General features: G+C 40.8%; 1 long non-coding RNA gene across 1 annotated transcript; it reads left to right on the forward strand.

Moving 5' to 3' along the window:
- The first annotated feature begins 5,425 nt into the window (after positions 1-5,425).
- LOC138741743 (uncharacterized) lies at positions 5,426-8,995 on the forward strand. The gene is made up of 3 exons (XR_011343728.1): positions 5,426-5,617; positions 7,492-7,613; positions 8,809-8,995. It is a non-coding gene; the product is annotated as an uncharacterized lncRNA (long non-coding RNA).
- Positions 8,996-9,475: the final 480 nt, after the last annotated feature.

Below are 9,475 nucleotides of genomic sequence, written 5' to 3' on the forward strand. Positions count from 1 at the left end.
AAACGTTGAATGGCAGGGAGAGTCTGAAAGGCTGAGTGGCCTGCTACTGCTTCTACTTCACTTGTTTGAATATTTGCAAGGTGATCAAATTAAATATTCCAGTCTACATAACTTTTAGAAGAGATAAGAAAAATCAGAAATGAATAGGTGGGGTAATTAAGGATGGGATGATGGGAATGGAGAGGATAGATGTTAGCTCAGAGAACTGAGAATTAGAATCACTTTATAGAGTTGGCCTTTCTGCTCAACTTGTCCATGTCGACGAAGTTGTCTACCTGAGCTAGTTCCATTTGGCCCTTATCTCTCTGAACCTTTCCGATCCATGTACCTGTCTAAATATCCTTTAAATGCCATAACAATACCCACTTCCTACGTCAGTTCATTCGACACATCTCCTAACCTTAATGTGACAGAAGTTGCCCTGCCCTTCAGATATTTTTAAACTACAACCTAAGGCAGAGAGAAAAAAAATCAACAGCAGGAGTCGAGAACATGGGCAAATTAGATGTATACGTAACAAGGACTAATCATGGGCAGTCTGAATTTACAATTGACTGTAGAAACCAAATTAGCAGTAGAAGAATAAATTCATGCAGTTGGTAAGAGGTGGTTTGCTTAAACAGCATATTGGGGTTCAAATGAGGAAACTAGCTACCATATATTTGGTGTATATGTCGAGTTGTGAAACCCAAAATAATTCTCAAAGTGGTGGGGGGAGGGAGGGAAAGATCGACTTCTATGCCGGATATACTCTTGAAACAATAAAATCACTGAGAAAAACAGATTGACGTTGATTCGGTGTATAAGTCGATTTTAGACCGCCGCTGCTCCCTGTCACCTCCCCACTTCTGAGCACCTCCATCACCACTCCTACATGGTACCCTGAGGTCACCGTTGCCGGACCTGCCTGGTAGGCCAAGGTTCCTACTCCCAGTGGGAGCACGATATCACTGGTTGAAATCTATCACTGTCTGGTAGGCCAAGGTTTTTTTTAACTTACTTAATTTACAGCTTTGTTACTTGCGATTGGGCTGTTTAAAAAAATTTGGGGTTGTTCCTGGGAGGCCCGGACCGCCCAAAAAATGGGGGTCAACTTATACGCCAGATATACCATAAAACCATTAAAATGAGACTAAAAAAAAAAGGGGGGGGTCGATCTATCTGCCAGTTGATTTATATGCTGAAATATATGGTATTTTAAATCTCAGATTTGGCAATAGAAATGTCTGGTAGAGAAGAGTCTTTTTTAGGAAGAAGCCATAAAAATAAATTTAATATTAAGATTGAAAGATCAATCTAAAACTAGAGCCAAAACACAAAATTACAAGCATAATGGTAAACTTTGAAACATTTCCTTGAAGTATTTATAGACATGTTTATGTATGGACTAGTAGGGCCAAACTGGCCTGTTCTGTGCTGTACATCGTTATATGGTGTTTGTGAATATTATGTGCTGTGTATATGTGTGTGTACCAAGGAGCAGAGAAATGATGTTTTGTCTGGATATTTGTACAAATGATAGTAAAACATGAACTCAAACCTTAAAGATGTAACTGGTAAACAAGTAATGATTAACACCAAATCGTGTGCATCTCACCTATAGAGTAAAACCTTGTTAACCCAGCATGTTTGGGACTTTGCTGCTGTTCAACCAGCAGACTTTCAGACAATTGAATATCAGCAGAATATTGTCAGCAGTAAATTCAATTTTTGTTCAATTTTACAATTCGCAGGAGTTTCTTACATTTCCCGGTGAACCTGACAAAGATAAAGGAAGTGCAGGGACTAGGGCCCCAGCTGGTTGCTAGGGGAGTAGGAGGACACTCTGTTTTAAAGGGAGTGCGAGAAACAGAGGCCCTAGAGTGTTAAAGGACCGCAAGAACGGGGAACCTCTGTGTTAAAGGGAGTCTGGGAACGAGGGACCCAGTGTGTTAGGGTGAGTATGGGAATGGGGCCTTGGGGTGTTAAAGGGAGCAGAAGAGCAAGGGCCCTATTGTGTTAGAGGGAGTGTGGGAATGGGTACTCTAGTGTGTTAAAGGGAGCATGGGAATGGGTGCTCTAGTGTGTTAAAGGGAGCATGGGAATGGGAATGGCCTATTGTGTTAGAGAGAGTGTGGGATCTAAGGTCCTAGTGTGTTAAAGTAGCGCAGGAATGGAGGCCCAAGTGTATTAGAGGGAGTGCGGGATCAAAGGCCCTACTGTATTAGGGATAGTGCAGGAACAGAGGTGTTAATGTGTTAAAGGGAGCACAGGAATGGATCCCAGAGTTTAAAGGGAGCATGGGAACCAGGGCACCAGTATTTTAATGGGAATCAGCTTCCAGAGATCTAGATGCCAAATCATCAGGATTTACAAACTATTAGATCATAGGTTATCAGAACTTCACTGCAGAAAAATAGAAGTGATCCAACTATACCTATCAAAGAGCAAAGTGAGTATTAGATCCAAGGGAAAGATGTGTAATATTACCAAATAAGATAGCAAGTCCAATGAGTTCAGCAATGTATGATGAAAAGAAAAGCAGAATATGACTTAAGCCAGCAACCAATAGAAAACCTTCTATGAATGCTTCTATGCGAAGGAATAGAAGAATAAAAGTTCATATGAATCCATTATAGACCAAGACAGGATGAATTGTGCTGGGGAAATTGGAGAGGAATTTAACAAATGTTTTATTTTCTGACTTTACAGAAGATGCACAAAAATTGCCCCAAAATAGTGGAGGACAAGTTTAGAGTTTAAATGAAAGAAATGGGTATTAGGTGAAATAGGGTTTTGGAGAAACTAATGGGTGTGAAAGCTACTTGGAGCCGTCCTTGTTCCAATTGTTGGCACCACTCCTCAACTTGTACTCTGACAAGTCAATGTCGATTGCAGTAGTGCTGTCACCAGCACTGTACAGAACTTACAATTCTATCAACTTCCCAACAGTTTCCACCCCACCCTCAAATTCAATTGGGCAATTTCCAACCCCTTCCTGTTTCTGTTACCAACCATCTTGAAAGATTGACTGTCCACTGATATTGATTGCAAACCCACTGACTGGACAACACTCCCTCCCATCTCCTGTAAGAATGCTATCCCTATCTCTCAGTTTGCGCCACATCAGTTCTCAAGGTGAGGCTCTCCACTCCAGGACATCTAAATTGTCAATCTTCTTCAAGAAACATGGTTCCCCCCTCGAGCACTCACCTGCATCACATCATTTCCCACACCTGCTCTTATTATATCTCTCTCCAGATAGAACAGGAATAAAGTTTCCTTAATCCTTACCATTTACCTGACAAACCTCCACATCCACCAGCTACAACTTGATCCCACCACCAGCCACATTTTCCCCTCCACACCCCTTTTGCTTTTTACAGAAACCACTCTCCCTGCAACTCTTTCATTCACTCACCCCTCTCCACACATCCTTTGCCCTCCCAGGTACTTTATCCTCCAGTCGCAGTGAAATTGCTGACCCGGCATTTCATCCCTTATCTCAATCCATGGATTGATATTGCCTTTCCAGTTTCACTAATGACTTCTCCAACATCATCTACTGCATTCAGCATAACCCCCTCCACACTGATGAAACCAAGCCCAAACAAGGGAATCGCTCTGCTGAGCTCCTATGCTCGGTCCTGGAGTTTCCAGTTACCGTCCATTAGTTCCCCTCCCCATTCCCATTCCCACACTGACGTGTCTGTCATTTGCCCCCTGCATTGCCAACATTAGGCCAAATTCATTTTAGAAGAGCAGCTCCTCATATTCCACCTAAGTAGTCTGCAACCCAAAATCATGGACAATGAATTTTCCAATTGCAAATCACCCACTCCCCCAGAGTCCCCTTCTTTCTCTTCATTTACCAACCTCGACTCACACACACTCCTCTCACCCAGCCCCTTGTTCCTTTCCCCTTCCCCATCTGTCCACCACCCACACATCCCTCCCCACTGTATCCCCTCACCCAATGTTCTCATTATACCCCCATCCCTCACATATGGTTCAACCAATCATGTTCCTTCGGTGGTTGCTTCTACCTTCACTCCGCCCCTCTGATCAGTCCCCTTTTATCTCCCTTTGCTGGCCCCTTTTACGCTTCAGCCTGTCTCGCAACTTTACTCCTTCTGTTCCCCATTTGTCCATCAATCTTCACCCTCCTCGATCCATCCATCACCCACTCACCCCACCTCTCCCGTTAAAGCTGATCCTTACATTTATACTGAATTCCCTCACAACAAGAATGCTCTGTTAACTTTCTTGATAATGCTGTTTCTGCAAATCATGTATTATGATGGCGACTTCCCTCCCTTTCTGAGCTCTGCCTGGTCTCACTATTTAGACCTTAGAGGTTTATAAAATGAGAGGGGCTCAGATGAGATGGATTGTCATGGTTTTTCTTTCCCCAACCCCCCTCACTGGGTAAGAGAGCATAAAGTGAGAGGGGAAGATTTAAAGGGATTTGAGAGCTATCTTTTTCACACAAAGCGTGGTGAGTATATAAAATGAGCTGCCAGAGGAGGTGGTGGAGGCAGTTACAATTTCAATGTTTAAAAAAAACATTGAAATAGTTCCTAGACAGGATAGGTTCAAAGCAGTGGTCTTCAAACTGCCTTCCTAAACTCACATTCCACCTTAAGCAATCCCTATACAATAGGTGCTCTGAGATTAGTAAGCGATTGCTTAAGGTGGAAAGAAAAAATTTGATTTTTCTCAAGCAAAATATTTCAGTAACAATTGGGTCCAGAGCAGTGATTTTCAACCTTCCCTTCCCACTCAGCTACCACCTCAAGCAATCCTTTACTAATCACAGAGCACTAATGGCATAGAGATTACTTAAGGTGGAATGTGAGCTTAGGGTGGGCAGTTTGAAAACCACTGGCTGAGAGGAATATGCGTCAAATGTAGCAAATGGGATCAGCTCAGCATGGACAAGTTGGGCTGAGAGACTGTTTTAAAGCTGTACAGCTGTAAGACTCCATAACTATCTCTCTATTAACTTTATGACACAACAGAGCAACTACTAAATTAGGACTCACTGGTCTATAAAGATATTAAAAGAATTCTATTTTCTTACTATGACAGCTTTCCTCATGTGAATAAATGTCCAAAAAAAAGGCTGGTAGCCAAACAGAAATTTCTGCTTGAAGAAGATACCATGTATCACGAACACTGATAAAATAAATAGGAGGCCAGAACGTGCAGCTGCACTGAGAATTATTCTGTGAACATCATGAAAAAAAAGTGTCAGGATTAAGAAAGGTGTTTTAAAGATTAAGTTATAGTGGTGATGTCTGCCTACTGCTATAACCACCACTGACCTGTGTACAAACACAATGGGAATATTATAGGGACTTGTCATTGTGAATTCGCAGCTGTTCATTATGAAATCACAAAGTTCTTTCTATTAGAAATAGTTTTGAATGATGATCATTGTTTACCAATCTTGAAATGGGATTGTATTTCTTTCTTCCAGTGAATTGAAATGTACATTTTAAAGGCGAGATAAGTATGTAAATGGGCAAATACTTTGTCACATCCATATTCTGAAAATGGTACTTGAGGGGATTTTCACAGGAAAACCGCAGTGATGGTCGCGCCTCGTATATGCTTTTACACAGGTCATATCGTGGTAAGTACCTGCCTCATTCAAGGTGTCAGGAGCTCGGATGGGCAGGACAGGGTGGCAAGTCCGCGTTCAGAGCATCGGGATCTTAGATGGGTGGCAACCAGGGCCTAGGAAAAAAATCTACACAGGAGAGAGTCTGTGGCTGAGTGTCTGGAGCACTGGTGGGCAGGCGGTCAAGTCGAGGGTCCACGGTCAGATCGTCAGAAGCTTCAATAGGTAGGTGGTCAGGGCAAGGGTACGTGGTCAGGTTGTTGGGAGCTCCAGTGGGCGAACGGCTGAGGCAAGGATCCACATTGGGTCATCGGGAGCTCCAGTGGGCAGGCAGTCGGGGCATCAGGAGCTCGGATGGGTAGGCAGTCGGGTCAATGGGAGCTCCAGTGGGCAGGCATTTGGGGCATCAGGAGCTCAGATAGGTGGGCAGATGGGTAATTGGGAGCTCGGATGAGCTGGCGGCCGGGGTGAGGCTTTGCGATTGGGCCATCAAGAGCCCAGTTAGGCAAATAGTTGGGGCAAAAAATAAGGGAGGAGGCAAGCTTTTACACTGCTCATACAGAAAATACACCAGTTTGGGGCAAAAAGAGGGGAACAACTATAAACAGTATGCTCGTGTTTTTGTTTTATAAAACTTGAAGGTGTGACATCTTCAAAATGTTGCTGTCTGTATTATCAATAATTTGCCAGAAATTAATAGTGCACACTATGTAACAGAGTGATCGACAGGTTGAAAGAAGAGATTCAGAACAATAATCTCTGAATGTAGTTTGCTTCAGGGTAGAAATTATTATTGTAGGTATCACCTGGTATCGCAATTTATACTCTAACATCTCCAAGTCTTTTCTCAGCTTTGATTTATAAGTTTTAGTCCATTGATTTCTTCATAATATTTGTTTACTTTCCACAGAAGGTGGAATATTCCTGCAATCACAGTGAAGAAGAAGCCATTTAATCAGAGATAAAGTTTTACACAAATTACCATGGAAGAAGACAGTGCTGGGTGACCCCTCCAGCTCCATGACAAACATGCCACAAAGACAAATAAATATATGGAGATCTCTTCTAATCAAAAAACAATATGCATAGAAGGGATTTTTTTTAAATATTGGAAAAAAATCTGTCTAATATTTCTTTTATTGCCCAATATTTCTTTTTATGCCCTTCATTCTTGCCCCATGAGATAACATTCCGATTAAGGTTGTCCTGCACCTTAATATTTATTATTAACTGACATGGCACATCCACATTTTAAAAAAATTACTAATTTTTATACAACTTGCATTTACATTACTCATTCATCCAATAATACAAGATTGAAGTAATCCCTAATAACAATAGAATATTTACCTTGACAGGAGAGTGGTGTATGAAGGGAAGACTTTTTTTGGGACGGGCCTTGACATAAACCTACCACTAGCCAATGGCAGAGAAATATCTCACAGTGTTCCCCCGTAAACCAATCTCAATACTTAAAAAATAAATTACACCGTAACATATGATGAACCGCATAAAATGCCGATGAGCAACCGATGAATCACCTTTCCGCATGATATTTTATGATAAATAGAAGGAGAAATGCTGATTCTCAATGTTTTCCACATCTCTTGCATCATCTTCAGTCTGTGTAGCAGCTTGAATACAGATGACATACGAAGGATATTCAAGGAGTAACAATAGACCATTGTTTTGGGAATATGTTACTTCTGTTTAAATGTATTCAAAATTCTGGTGTTACATGGAATGCAATGTCAATTTCTATACTTATTCTTTATTCAGAGTTAATTTATTTAAGTTTTTAAAAGAATAAAGGACAGGATTTTTTTCTGGAACATCTGAGTTCCATTTGCCATGCGATAAACTGATATTATTGACCTCGATTACAGATCTAGATGCTATTTTCAACTTGGGACAATCAAAACTTCAAACAAGCCAAAGCTTTGAAAAGCCTCGGTGCCCAAATAAAAGGCTGCCATCAAAATATCCAGTACATCTGCATGAGATGGAAGTAAGTTTCCCATTCACAGAATGTAACAGACCAGGGCTTCAGTTGAACAAGGAATCATGAGGCATTGCAAACGAGAAAATGACTTGCCAATATTAGTAAATCATGAAAAGTTATACAAACCTATAAAGCACATCTGTTTTACTGCTAAACAACATCATTGGACTGAGACTTAAATTAATTTTATAATTAAACATTGGTACATGCAAATTCTTTGAGTTGACAGATTATTTATTCAAATCCAATTTAATATTGACTTCAGTAAGGGAAGGACTGTCTTCAATGCCAGATTAACACCTGATATTAACACCAGCAAGGCTGTTAACCTCAGAACTGCTGACCTCAGTTTTGGTATAGATCTTGACCTCAGCACCAGGAAATTATTTTAAAACTCAATCATGATTAACTCCAAACTTCAGCATAAGGAGAATCCTGTATACCTGTTTACCACTTGACTGTAGCATCCTCATGGCCAATTAATCTTGTGACTAGTTTACATCCTGACATTAGACCAAGCACCATGCTTATTCAACTTTGGACAATCAAAGTATTAACATTGTTCATGCAGCCATTAGTTTAGATCAGTGGTTTTCAAACTTGCCCCCTAAACTCACATTCCACCTTAAGCAATCCCTATGCCATAAGTGCTCTGTGATTAGTAAGGATTGGTTAAACTGGTATGTGAGAGGGAAGGGAAAGTTGAGAACCACTGCTCTAGACCCAATTGTTACTGAAATATTTTGCTTGAGAGATCTTACTGAATTGTAAAACAAACAGTTCAGGATGAGCGGTGACTTAATACAAGATTATGAGTATCTTAGGGCAAGAAGACCTCAGAGTGGAGGAAAGTTTAGTGGAGATGTCAGGCATAAGTTTTTTTAACTTAAGAGTGGTGGGTTGCTGGAATGGGTGGTGGTGGAGGAGGATGGTACAATAGGGACTTTCAAAAGACCATTTGATATGCACATGGATATAAGAAAAATAGGGGGTAGAGAAAAATTAGATTTGTGGAGTAGATTTCCATAGTTTGGCACAACATGTGGGCTGAAGGGCCTGTACTGTTAAGTTCCATGTTCAGAAAATATGGTCCTATCTTTTAAATACAAGAAGGTCACAAATTTTAATATATTCCAATGCCTCAAGAATGAAAAGTTGTTTTCTGTAAATAACCAAACTTCATTTTTTTTTAAATTTGGAGGAAATTTTGACAGAAGAAGTTGAACAAAACAAGGTAGAAACCTTCAAGCCAGGAAGCAGCAAACGAGGAGAGTTCAAACCTGCTGAATCTGGATATCAATATTTGAAGATCGGTGAGATGAGAGTCCTGCCTGTTCCCGTGTCTGGGCCAATGTTTCAGACTGAAAATAAAGAAATAAACTGTGGATAATGACACATAAAGTTTGATTTACTTTCAGTGAGCAGCAGAAGACGTTAAATCTTTAGGTAGTGCAAGTTTCGGACAATGCAGGTGAGTAGGATCATTACCTTGAATTGAGTATTAGTTGACACAGCAGCCCCACCCCAACCCCCCACAACTGTGACTTAGAAGCTTTGTCCTGAAAGTTGCTGAAATGTGAAGATAATAAAAGAGCATCGGGAACCTTTGTGAATGGTGAGACCAATGAGAAGGAAGAACATGAGAACTATGAAATTTTAAACTACATAGCGTAAGGTGAGGGTACGTTTAAAAAAGGAAATTGTGAGTTTTAAGTGTTGGGTGGGTTACTTTGTTAATAAAGGCTACATTACCACAACATTCCATAAGATCAAGAAGTAGGATCAGTTTGGGTGGAGATAGGGAATAATGAAGGAAGAAACATTAGCAGGATCAATAGACCCCTTCATAGTCACTCTACTGTTGGACT

Source organism: Narcine bancroftii, chromosome 8, assembly GCF_036971445.1.
Source record: "Narcine bancroftii isolate sNarBan1 chromosome 8, sNarBan1.hap1, whole genome shotgun sequence".
In the NCBI taxonomy this organism is placed as follows: Eukaryota; Metazoa; Chordata; class Chondrichthyes; order Torpediniformes; family Narcinidae; genus Narcine; species Narcine bancroftii.